Raw genomic sequence first — 12,764 nt, forward strand, 5'->3', positions numbered from 1 at the left:
TCGATCACATGACACGGAGCACACACACTATTTGAATGGCAATGAATGCCCAGAGACCTCCTTGCTGGTCAGGGGTGCCAACTTGAATAAAATATGGGGGGCAAAGACCCCTGGACCCCTATGTTGCTGGTCGCTAAGGGGTATCCCAAATGTAGGTCCCGCCGTTGCAAATTTCTGCTCTGCTGAGCTGGGGGCCACCAATCTTGTTTTCTTTTAATAAAAGGAGGATTTAAAGACTATTTAGCTAAATATTTAAAGACTGTTTAGCTAAATATGCTAAGATAACCTAAATAGAACTTCTTGCAAGTACCAGATTGGCCTAGGGTTTAAATATGTGATGTTATAGAATAATATGTCTAAAGTTAAACTGAAAAGAAAGAAAGATGTTAATTGACTAAGTAAATTTTATGTGAAAATAGTTTTGGAAAACTGTTACAACCATATACATTGAAACTCAGCTGGGGGAGTCGAGGAAGTCACCCAACAATGTAAACAAAAGTGGAATTAATACACTTAAGATTTATGTTTGTTTGTCTGTTTATGGAAAATCAATAAAAAAATTTGGAAAATAAAATAAAAGGAGGAAACGTGGAAACAACTGCTGAATTTGAGGGGGGGGAAGGGGCGCAGAAAAATGAGAAGCCGAGGGAGAAAATAAGAAGCAACCTCCCCTCTCGCCGGCTGAGCAAAGCAACGTCGCCCAACTCGACTTTAGCCAGCACGGCGCATGCGCACGCCCCGGCCCCGACTCCGGTGACGTCAGCCCTCCCCTCCAGGCCCAGATCCCTCCCTCTCCCCCCGCCCTCCTCGCGGCCACTCCAGATTACAGTGTTGCCAATCGGCGCTGTTTGCTGCGCCCGCCCGCGCCGCGCTCGCCACTCCGCCCGCCCCCCGCGCTCCTTCCCACTTCCCAGCATTGCGAGCCCGCTGAGTCCACTCCCTCCCGAGCCTTACGTCGGTTCGGCAGCCCCCCCCCCCACGCGCCGTCCCTCCTCCTCCTCCTCCTCCCTCGCACAGGACGGAGCCGCCGTCGGGGCCTCGGCAGCTGGGCAGCAGGACGCGCCTCCTCCTCCTCCTCCTCCTCCCGCCTCGCTCGGGACCCGCAGCCGGCGAAGCCGCGACGGCCAGGAGGTGAGTCCCGCCCGGCGGCGACCCTTCGGGGACTCGAACTCAGCCTCCCCCCTCCCACGTCGGAGGTGCTGCCCATGGCTGGTCCCACTCCAGTAAGTGCCATCTGGGGGGCTCGCACCCCTAAAACCCCCGAATTTCCTTCCCTCTCTCCGTCAGTGACCCCCACACGCCCCCTATTTCTCGCAGACCCTCCCCGTCCATCATGCCCTCTTCTGTCCCCTGGGACAAGCATAAGACCCCCTCCAAAGTCCTCCCCACCACCACTACTACCTTACACGCCCTCGATTCCCACTCATGCCCTCTCCCCCTGACCCTTTTCTTCCCCAGGACCCCCAACCTGGGCTCCCAGGCTGTCATTGCTTCTCCCACCCCTTTCCGGGAACTCCCACCCTGCGCTTCTGGACACGGTTCTTCTCCCACATCAACACATTCCAGGATCCGTGTCCCTTTGTCTTCCCAGAACCACGGCTTCTCTCTCTCCCCCCCCCCCCCCAGTCGCAGGATTCTCACTCCCCACCCACCCCGCACGGGGTGGCCACCCTATCACTCCATGCTTCGAGCCTGCTGTCGTTGATCTTTGGCTCTCCTGACTCTCTTATTTACGCAATCCATACCTACACGTTCTTGTCATCCACACCCACACACCCCTCTGGCCCCTGGACTTTTTAGTAACTTGTCCAATCCATCCTTCAGTTTCCCACTCCTCCATCTCAGCCAGGAAGCTGCCTCTCAACTCCATTCCTTAAATAGCTTTGCTTTTGACAGCCTGGCCCTTGCCTTAAGGAGAATGGCGTGAATTAGAGAGAGAGACTTGCTACCTTTGCTAAACTTTTCTAGGTTTCTGACTTCTATGCCCCTTCAGAAAGTTTTTTAAAAATCTTCTCCATTGGTTTGTTTACTTTTCTTTCCAATCACTGCAAGGGCTATATTTATGGTGACTCTGGTTTCTTCCAGTGCAATCAATTCTAACTACGTCTACTTAGAATTAAGTCCTATTGAATTCAATGGGGCTTACTCCCAGGTAAGTAAGGTTAGGGTTGATCATTGTTTCTCAGTCCCACCAGGATGTTCACTCCTACCCTAAAGTCTTGCTGGATAGCTCATTTTCTTTTGATTACCTGTACCTGGCTACGGGCTACCCAGCCATAATAACACTGACTAACCTTACAGCAGGGATGGGGGACCTAGGATGTTTTTAGATTGCAACTCCCATCAACCCCAGCTGGCATGGCCACTTATCAGGAATTGTGGGAATTGTAGTTGAACAGCATTTAGAGGGCCACAGATTCGCCATACCTGCTTTACGGGATTTTAAAGGATTTCATCTAGATAATGCTTATGAAGCACTTTGAACACTTCCATGAGACACTTGAAAGCACTATACAAATGTTGTTATTGATAATATTTCCTCCCCTTGTTGGGTTCTGTCACTGATCCTAGATCTCATTGCCTTCATATTTTCCCATTGAATTCTTCTCGCACTGTGTTATTTTGCTAGGAAGGAAAGGAAAGCCTTGAGAAATTTTTTTACCTGATCTCTGAGATTGCCATCCCTAGCTATGTAACTCTCCGTGTGTGTGTGTGTGGCAGGAGGGACTGCGACAGAATGTTGTAGCACCTTGAAGACTACAAATTTAATGTGGCCTACGCTTTTGTGGCCTGGAATCTACTTAGATACCTGGAGTATTTTTCCCATTTGACAAGGGTGTGTGCATTTATCAGTGTTTATATAGCCACATGGACAAACAAACATATGGGGGAAAATATAAACTGAGGTCAAATGACCATGAAATACTAAAAAGTACGGTCTGTGGTGATTTTATATATATATATATATATATATATATATATATACAGTGGACATTGTATATTTCCTGGTTTTATTGTACTGATTTTTATGAAGATTATTGTAAACTGCTTTTGAATTCCTAATGAAGGGTAATCTACTTTTTTAAAAATATATATATATGTTTATATGTTTGTGTATACACACACACATGTATGCATACACATATAAAAATATAAAATAGTCAAGCATCAGCTTTATTTGATGAAGTGGACTCTATTCTATGAAAGTGATTCCACATTAAATCTGTAAGTGTTTCAGGTGTCAAAAGATTTTATTCGCTGTTTATTCCAATAGGCATCTCTTAAGGTCAGAAAGCTGTTTATCCTGGAAGTTGCAATAGTAGGAAGGTGTTTTGAAAGTAGGAAAACATGATGCAGAAAAATATTTTTGCAATGTAAAGATTCACTGTATATTGGCATGGCTGTGTTGACTCTTGTTAAAAACAACTGCTCTTTTCAGAAGTTGCCTACATTACGTACAGTTAAAATATATTGTGTAAATTACCTTGTAAGACATCAGTTTAGTACCAAGTTTCTGGTTTTCATACAATGTGGAGGCCTTCCCCCTTCCGCCCCAACACTACACACCCTCTCCCAAATATTTCTGAGGACTAGAAATGTGGATTTTAAACATGGAAGCTAAGATTTCCTCAGTGTGTCAGAAGTTGGTATTTGTTTATTGAGGTGCAGCCTGGAGGTGATACTCATATGCAGTGGGCCGCAGTTGAGAGCAGTTGGTATGTGTGTCACAACAGCATTGAGTTGCATTGTGCATTGCACTTTTGCTTGGCCCTGATGTTGCGTTCATGCCAGCTTGTGGCGAACAGTGTATTTACCTCTGTCATTTCTCATTTATAATCCTGCGCCTCTGTAACAAGCGGCTGCCAGCGCAGTCTGTTTTTGCAACGTGCTGCTAACTTCAAACCGGACACAGCATGGCAGCCGCATTTGGTATATTAAAATAAACCACTGGCATTTTCTCCGGAGCCTTTTCTCCCTTTTTGAAAACAACACCACGTTAAGTACTTAGCTTGACATTGATGCATAAACATAACAGGTTTGTTTTCTTTCAAGTGGCTGTAGCAGCTGCCTAAAAAAGTTCATGACACACTTGGTCTCCGTTGCTTAGAAATTCAAAGAAAATGATTTTTTTGATGGTGTGGTCCGAGCTAGCCAAGAACTTTTTAATTTTTGTCCATTTAAAGCTTCTTTCCCCAATTCCTTATCTTTAGCCAAAAAATAAAGACTCCCAGAATGGCTTGCAAATCACTACCACCCCAAATTTAAAAAATCACAGCCCCTTTTGTAATGACACAAAAAGAAAAAATGATTAGGAGGGAGGAGGAAATAAGCGAATAAGCAAACTCAGGTTCAAGTTATTGGCTACAAGTTATCCTGATGACCAGCTGGAATGGAAAAGTTCAAGTAGAGGAGACACTAAAAGTTCCTGGACTCTGAGCAGCGCCAGTCAGAACTTAGCATAGCCACTCTTCCTTCTCTGTGTGCTATGGTTTTAGTACAAAATAAGATTTTTTTGAAGTGTAATTTTGTACAGAGTGAGTTCAGTTGCCTGTCGAAAATTTACGGACCAGTGGCAGTGTGCTTAAGCCTTCCCTCTTGAAGCACGCTTCCACTCAAAATCTGCCCCAGCTTCTTTTTTCCCTTTGTGGAAGTGTATGGGAACTGGTATATGGTTCGCTGCAGGGCTAAAAGCAGGTGGAAGCAATTTTTAGGGAGAGAGGGAACAATGGACAGGGACAGACTTAAACTCCCACAGGCCCTTCCGCTGCTCCCAATTGTTGCTTTTTCTTTTCTTTTTTTAAGGCAGAGCAAATTTACTCACAATTGCATATAATGAGTAGACTGGTTGCATCCGTCTGGATTCCTCATCTGTATATTAGGAATAATAGTTACTTGCCTTTTTTTGAATTACTGTGATGACAGGTAAGATAATTTTTTTTTACAAAACACATTATGGGTTTTGTATAAATAACAGGGAACAGCAGTGATAAAAACCAACAGAAGCAACTGCTGTGAAATGATTTGAAGATGATCACTTGAAGAATTTGCAGCAATTATTGGAAGCAGCACACATATCTTCCCATCCTAACCTAGGTTTTTCTGCTTCTCCTGATACCGGGAACCAAAACTAATATGTCACTGATAGGAGTAGTGTTGTAATCAGGCCTTCTGCAAGACTTGCGTTGGCAGGCAAGACCTCTCTGGACTCAGGGACCTCTTATTTGCATTTAGCTAGCTGCAGAGGATCTTGGGAACTGGAAATGTTTGAGTGGGATGCCAATCTCAGATGGAAAGAGCGTGTGCTGGGGTCTTGCGTCACTTTCACTTGGATGGTTAACATTTCTGGGAAATGACTGGTCTGGAATTATTATGTTTTAAAAACTCTCCTGCTGGATTTTTTTTTTAAAAAAAAAGAAAGGAAGAAATTCTGAAATCTAATGCTTTATGTACTCCCATAACATTTCTCCTTCCCCCATCAAATCTTTACTTTTTAACCTTTTCTCAATCCCACCCCTCAAGAGTTCTAATTGCAGGTGTTGGGAACAAACACAGTGTAACCATTTATTATTTTGGGCAATATTTTCCCCCATCTGCAATTTTAATTTAGATTTTAGTTTACTCCATGTTCTTTCCATGTAAGCACTTGTATTCTGTTAGTCCCAAACTTGGGATCATTGTGTCCTAAGAAACTTTGCTGGCTAATTCTCCATGGATAGAGAAGAGCCAAAAGTTTTCTCATGTACTGGAACTACTTATGGCGAATGAATTTGATCCCCCCCCCCCCCACCGTAAGAGCATGAAGGATTACAAAACAGCAACAAAATCAAGTGGAGCAGAGAACCTGTGAGGAGAAGAAGGAAATGAACTGAAAGGAGAATTGTGTTTATAGCAGCAGAGAGGCCTTGCTTAATTGTTGCTATGTTAATTAAGTTGGCTGTGTGTTGAAGTGTTGCAATTCTAGTCCAGATCCGATGACGATAATTTTTAAAAATTCATATTCCCTGTTCCCTGACCATCAATTTTACAATGCAGTCGTATGCATCCTTACTCAGGAATAAACCCCACTATAGCCAATGCAGCTTGTGCACAGCAAGACTGTGTTAGGAAAATTTCTTTCGTAGCTGAATGTATGAACATTCCCATTGATACGTTTACAAATCTGTATACATCTGCAGGATATTGATTCAGTTTGTTTGTCATGGACTCCAGTCGAAGTAAACAAAAATGTATGTAAAGCTGCCTTATGGGGGTAGACTCAGGGCTTTTTTCAGAGGAGACTCACAGGAACTCAATTCCGGCACCTTTCAGGTGGTTGCAATTGCCATTCTAAGAGAACGAGGGAGGTGTTGATGGTGAGATCCGGCACCTCTTTTTCTAGAAAAAAAAGCACTGGGTCAGACCATATCTAGCCCAGCTTCGTCAACTTAGACTGGCAGTGGCTTCCCTAACCGGGAATGCATGGAATTGAACATGGGACTCTGTGATTGCAAATGCATAGCAGTGGCTCTCCAAGGTCGTCTAGTTGCAAAGGCTGGATTTGTTTATACTTTTATGTCTCATATTTTCTTCAAGAAGCTCAAAGTGAATTATTTGGTCACCCCCCCCTACATTTATCCTGCACAACAACCCTGAAAGGTAGGTTAGACTGTGAAAGAGTGAATGGCTCAAGATCACACACTGAGCTTCATGGCTGAGTGAGGATTTGAACCCTAGGGTGGTATTCAACTAAGGGCAGGTCCACACCATACATTTAAAACATGTCCAGGACACATTTAAAACACAGAAATCCTGGGAATTCTAGTTTTCCCCACAGAGCTACAATTCCTAGTACTCTTAACAGGCTACAGTCACCAGGATTCTTTGGGGAAAGTCATTCACTTTAAATGTATACTGTATGTGGTGTGGCCCTGCCTTTTATTTTACTCAAGAGTAGACCCAATGAAATTAATGAAGATGACTAACATAGATCCACTAATGTTGAAACTCGGCTGAATACCATTCCTGGCCTCCCAAGTCTTAGTTACTCTAGTCACTATCCTATGGCAGCTCTATATGCTATCTCCAGAATAAGAGGTATTATAAAGAACAGGAAGAGGAGCAGCGGCAGCAACAAGTTAGACATATTGCAAGCTCATGTCCTGCTTGTGGGTTTCCCAGAGGAATCTGGTGAACCACCCTGGGAAATGGGATGTTGGACTAGACAGGTTGGACTAGGCAGGTTTCAGTCTAACCCAGCAAGACTCATATGTTCCTAAGGAACAGAACAAAATAATAACTCTCCCAGAGGGCCCTGAAATAGACACACAATTTGTCTTGTGTTGTTCTTGCTAATAACATATAAACATTATGTGTCATTTACGTAAGAGCCCTGTGAAGAAGATATTCAATGTCTTTGTTATGCTCATTTTGGAACATAGGTGCCTTGGCACCCGAACCATTTCTGCTATTTGGGTTTCTTCATCCGTACTGCATCTCATCTGTCAACGAGAGATGAATTGTTAGAAACGATTGACACCGCAAGACAAACAAGTATTTGTGTTAGGCATCTTATGAAATTTAAATATATTTTCCTGTTGGTTTTAATGTCTTTATAACAGCATGGTGGGACTCCTTTATCGCAAATGAGGAGCTGAAGTGCACTGCATCCTGACAAACCTTGGAGTTGGGATTAGGATGCAGGTCTGAATACAGTTTTGCTGTTGGGTATTGCTGGCTGCCAGCATTCACCTTTCAGAAGACTGTAAACTGGGTATAGGAGGTGTTGCCAGCCCTGGGGTTTCAGCCTCTGAGGAGCTATATGAGCTTTGGTTCTCACTGTGCATTTAATGAATACTTAGAAATTCCTTTCGTGTTACTATGAGGTCAAAGGAAAGGAAGGGTGATTTCCTTGCTTGCCTCAATCAGCCTTTGAAAATCTCTGTGAAGTCGGCTAGAATTAGTCCCTATTTGCAGATGAGCGACTAGAGCTAGAAGGGTAGATTCTCTCAAGGGATTTGAACCATGATTCAAAGTGAACATTGTGCCCACACCTCACATGGAAGTTCTCTGGGTTAATTTTGTGCCCTGTAAACAAGCCAGTGTTGGCTTCTGAAAATAAGTAGTTATTGATATTTCCACAATGGTTGCCAACTGGTACATTTTTCCACAGTGACAATTGGTTGTGTTTAGTGTCTGTTTAGAAGTGGCTGCTTTTAACAGGTTGCCCATTATACAACAGGTTAGAGGCAAAAACTATATCCTTTATTAGTAGCTCTTTTTAACTGTCCTTTATTGCTAACTTTAATATTGTTGGTTTTTTTTGTAAACCTCTTTAAGGTCTGTTAAATAAACAAATCCATTTTACTTAGACTGGGAATAATTATAACCCTCATTTATTGGGTAAGGGTAGTTAGAACAGGAGCAGAAAAGTGAACCCAACACTTCACAAAGTTTGTTTAAAAATTTAGGATTGTGATTGATTGGAATGAGAATTTTATTTATTGGATCAATGCTTCTATTGGGCTAAGAATATACAAAACCTTTTACCTGCTGAAGCACTGTGTTTAGTTAAAAAGTTGGTGAGAAACTCAACAAGAAAAATGTTTCTTGTAGAATATCAAGATGTTCATTCTTGCTTCATCAGTGTCAAGCACCTAGTAGGCTACATACACAACTGTTGGGCTGCAGTTGGTTTTGTGGATCCCATAGGTATTATTGAGAAGTATAGAATCTCAGAACTGTCAGCATGAGATATGCCCCTTGTATTGAACACCAGATAGCCACTGTAGAAGAGTGAACCTTTAAGCGAGAGAGGTGCCTTTACTTTTCTCCAGCACAGCTGAAAGCAAGTGTGTTCAGGTAGACAATGAAATATTAAAGGCACCAGCTGTGACAGCATAAGGCCTTTCAGAAAATCAGTGGCGTGGGTCACCTACAGGCAGCACCACACAGAACAATATGGTTTTTTGTGAAGCGGCCTTCCCATGCTGTTGGCCACATTTTCACCGTGACATTGCGAGCCTTCCATACATCCTGCTTTTAGATACAGTGGTGCCTCGCAAGACGAAATTAATTCGTTCTGCGAGTTTTTTCGTCTTGCGAGTTTTTTCGTCTTGCGAAGCACGGTTTCAATTTTTTCAAAAAAATCTTCAAAAACCTCAAAAAAGGCTACCACACCGCGTGCTATGAGTTGCTCCCCGAAGTCAAGTCGCAACTGCACATCTTCAAGCAATGCACCCTGTATTACTGTAACGGTTTTAAGAAAAAGGAAACAAACTTGCAAGACGTTTCCGTCTTGCGAAGCAAGCCCATAGAGAAATTCGTCTCGCGAAGCAACTCAAAAAACGAAAAACTCTTTCATCTTGAGAGGCATTCATCTTGAGAGGCATTCGTCTTGCGAGGTACCACTGTACTTGTTCATTTCATTGTTGGCAAAAGCATCTTTCCAAAGAGAGTTACCTCATGTCTCGGAAATATGGGTTTGCTTTACTCCTCACATTGGAGTTAGTTTGCTCTGAAGATGTTTGTACACCTTTGTGGCAACACCAAAGCTTTGGTGGTACTGGAAAACTACTGGACACCAGAGAAAAGTGCGTAGGAAAGTTTTTTCCAAAAAAAATTCGGCCCAGCTAAAGGACAGATACCTAAAACTTGTCATCTAGTTCTTGTCATCTAAAACCAGGCATGACTTACTTATTTTAAGGAATAGAAAAAACATTGTACTATGGGTCCATATGCACACTTATGGTGAAGGATTTATATTTACTTCATCAGATTTTTCCCTCCCAGAAATATAAACAAAATCCAACAAGGTGAGATGAAGTTGCCTGGAAGCATTTCTTATGCTCAACAATAATCATTGTGAGCACAGTAGAATATTACTATTGTTTATTAAATTTGTATACTGCCCTTTATCCAAAGATCACAGGATTGTTCACAACATAAAAATACCAAATGAAAACACAAAATAGATAAGAAAACATAAACAAACCAGTAAAACACCCCCCCCCCACACACACAAACACATTTAAAAAGCTATAGAATGTTAAACAGCCAAAGGCCTGGTAATGGAGAAGAGTTTTCACCTGGTGCCTGAATATATGTAATGAAGACTCCAGGAGAGCCTTACTGGGGAGAGCATTCCACAAGTGGGGAGCCACCACAGAGAAGGCCTGTTTGTGTGTTGCTGACTTCTGGGCCTCTTGTGAAGGAGGCACAAAAAGAAGGCCCCCGGTGTTGATCGCAGGGTCAGGTTTGGTTCATATGGGGAGAGGCGGTCCTTGAGGTAATGTTGCAAGATGCGTTGATATCTGTTTCTGAATTCTTGTTTGCGTTTGAAAATGGTTAACAAAATAGCCAATGTATTGTAAGAGGGCTAATTTGGAATGGGCTCTAGCAGTAGAGCATCTGCATTGCATGCAAAATATCGTGGTTTAATTCACAGCAGCTCCAGGTAGGTTTTGGGGGACCCTTGTCTAAAACTCTGGGTGCTGGTGCCAGTCGGTAAAGAGCTGTATGAACTCAGCCGCCTGAGTTATATGAAAGCAGCCACCTGTGTTCTCAGCCTTTTAGTTCTCTTATCAGTTTGTTGCTTTTTCTTCCTTTTTAAAAAAATCATCCTTTTGGTGCAGCCAAGAATGGTTGTGCTAGTTTGAATAGTTCATTAGCAGTAACCCTCTTTTTTTGTCCCTCCTCTTCCCATGTTTACTGAAAATGTGATGCCAATTTAACGTTCTCCCGCTGTGCAGGAGTTTGGGGCATTTTTTAATTGCAGCAGGAGCAGGTATGGTCAGTCCTAGGTTCAGAGGCTCTGTTTTAAGTTTCGTTTTACTTGTGATCAGTCAAATTAACCGCACTGTTCTAGCTGTGGGAACAAGAAGCAGGCATTATCTCTAGTGTGATATTAATCTTCCTGCCTGGTATTTTGATATACAAGTCTAAACCACACTCTCTTTCTGTATTAACAGTGCTGCTTACTACTGCTTCCTGAGCACTGGTTGTTTTTTTTTATTATATAAAAAAGTGATGTCTGGAGCTTGTCTTCTAAGTTCAAGGGGGAGAGCTGCTAATATTTGGGTTGAAGAATTTGTAAGAAAATGAAATCACCTTGGGAAGCATGGAGGCAACATGGAGTGTTTTATTTTCTTCTGAGTCAATAATGACTCAAATGTTCTAGCCCTGTGCTGCAGTCTTGGTGTGCTAATACTGAGCCATCTGGCTCGTAACAAGCTTCAAAACTAAGATATTAAACACTTCCAGATTTGTTAGTTCTCTTTTGAGAATAGTCATTAGTAGGACTGATTTTCCTAACACTTTTGAATTTTGCATACCTCATGAGATGGCTTGTGTTTTGGGCTATCTTCTTGTTTACAGTCTAGTGTTTGAAAAGAAAGAAGATAAGATTTGCAAGAGTTCAGATGTAGACTGGATTGACTTGCCAGAGTTCAGAAGTTCAGCATTGGAAAAGGGAGTTATTGTTTTGTTCTTTCTGTTTAACTATTTGTGTTTTTATATTGTGAACAGCCCTGAGAGCTTCTGATGAAGGGTGGAATGTCAGTCTAATAAATAAAATAAATATATAAAAATAAGTGTTTCCTGACTATCTGGTTAGTTTATCTAAGGGCACGACAACATTTTATGATAGAGCTTCCACTGGGTACCTGTAAATCAATTTGCCAGCAGTAATTGGAGTGGATTCTATGGCCGTTCCAATGTTAAGTCAAACCTAAACTGTCAGTGTGAGTTCACAGGTAGCTGCTGCCTTATACTGAGTCAGATCACAAGTTGATCTAGCTCAAAATTGTACTACTGTGAGGCAGGAGCTGTTTCACAACCAGGAGAGGCCAAGGATTGAACCAAAGACCTTACGCATGCAGAGCAGATCTCTACCACTGAATTGTTTGCTTGTGTTGCATTCACTAAAAATTAGTCTAGCATTCCGAAAACATGCACGGATTCTGTCAGAAAGCTAAGACTCTAATGCTTCAAATTCATTATCATCATGACATGACAATTCTCTCACTGACAGATGTTGCTGAGATTACTTATTTTCATATATCAGGTTGTGGTCTAGGGGGCATATGCCGACAGTTACCCTCAAGTTTCTTGCTGGCATCAAATTGCAAAACTCTTTTACGAATGCGGCATTAACAGAGGGCTGTGCACACACCAGGGCAATAATATGTATGTGGATTGCTGTTCCACTGTGTGCAGTTGTGCAACTTTGTTCACACACAAGTGCTTTCAATTTTATGCCTCTGAAATCGGTCTTGATGTTTCCTGACCACACTAGTGGGTGGTCCTTCATGGAATTTATTTGTTCTGTATGCTGTTGTCCTCTCCCATCAAGTAGTATTTTCCTGTCATCCATAAGTTCCGGAAACCTGTCCAGCTGTGGGCATGCACACACGTATTTGCTTGTCCTTGCAACAGCATCTTTTACATTTCTTTAATTTTTATTTTTGAAGAACAACTTTTCTAGTACAGTGGTACCTCAGTTTACGAACTTAATCCATTCCGGAAGTCCGTTCTTAAACTGAGACGCGCTTTCCCTAATGAGGCCTCCCAGCGCCAGTGCCCTTCCACCATTCAGATTCTGTTCTTAGACCAAGGTAAAGTTCGCAGACCGGGACACTACTTCCATTTTCTGGAGTTCATAAACCAAATCGTTCATAAACAGGACTGTTCTTAAACCGAGGTACCGCTTTTATACCAGATTTGCACAAAACAGCAGTCAAAAATAATGATAATAAATACATTTCCATCTCTCCATGTGCCATGGACCC

General features: G+C 42.4%; 1 protein-coding gene across 2 annotated transcripts in view; it reads left to right on the top strand.

Moving 5' to 3' along the window:
* Positions 1–914: 914 nt before the first annotated feature.
* The window catches only part of ZHX3 (zinc fingers and homeoboxes 3), a 50,793-nt gene continuing 38,943 nt past the window's right edge, over positions 915–12,764 (top strand). The window contains exon 1 of one of the 2 annotated variants that reach the window (XM_081009216.1): positions 915–1,223. The gene's annotated coding sequence lies outside the window, so the exon portion shown is untranslated. The remainder of the gene's footprint in view (positions 1,224–12,764) is intronic. The other variant, XM_081009215.1, reaches the window with a different exon arrangement.

Source organism: Podarcis pityusensis (genome assembly GCF_964106645.2).
Source record: "Podarcis pityusensis genome assembly, chromosome: 6".
Classification (NCBI taxonomy): Eukaryota; Metazoa; Chordata; class Lepidosauria; order Squamata; family Lacertidae; genus Podarcis; species Podarcis pityusensis.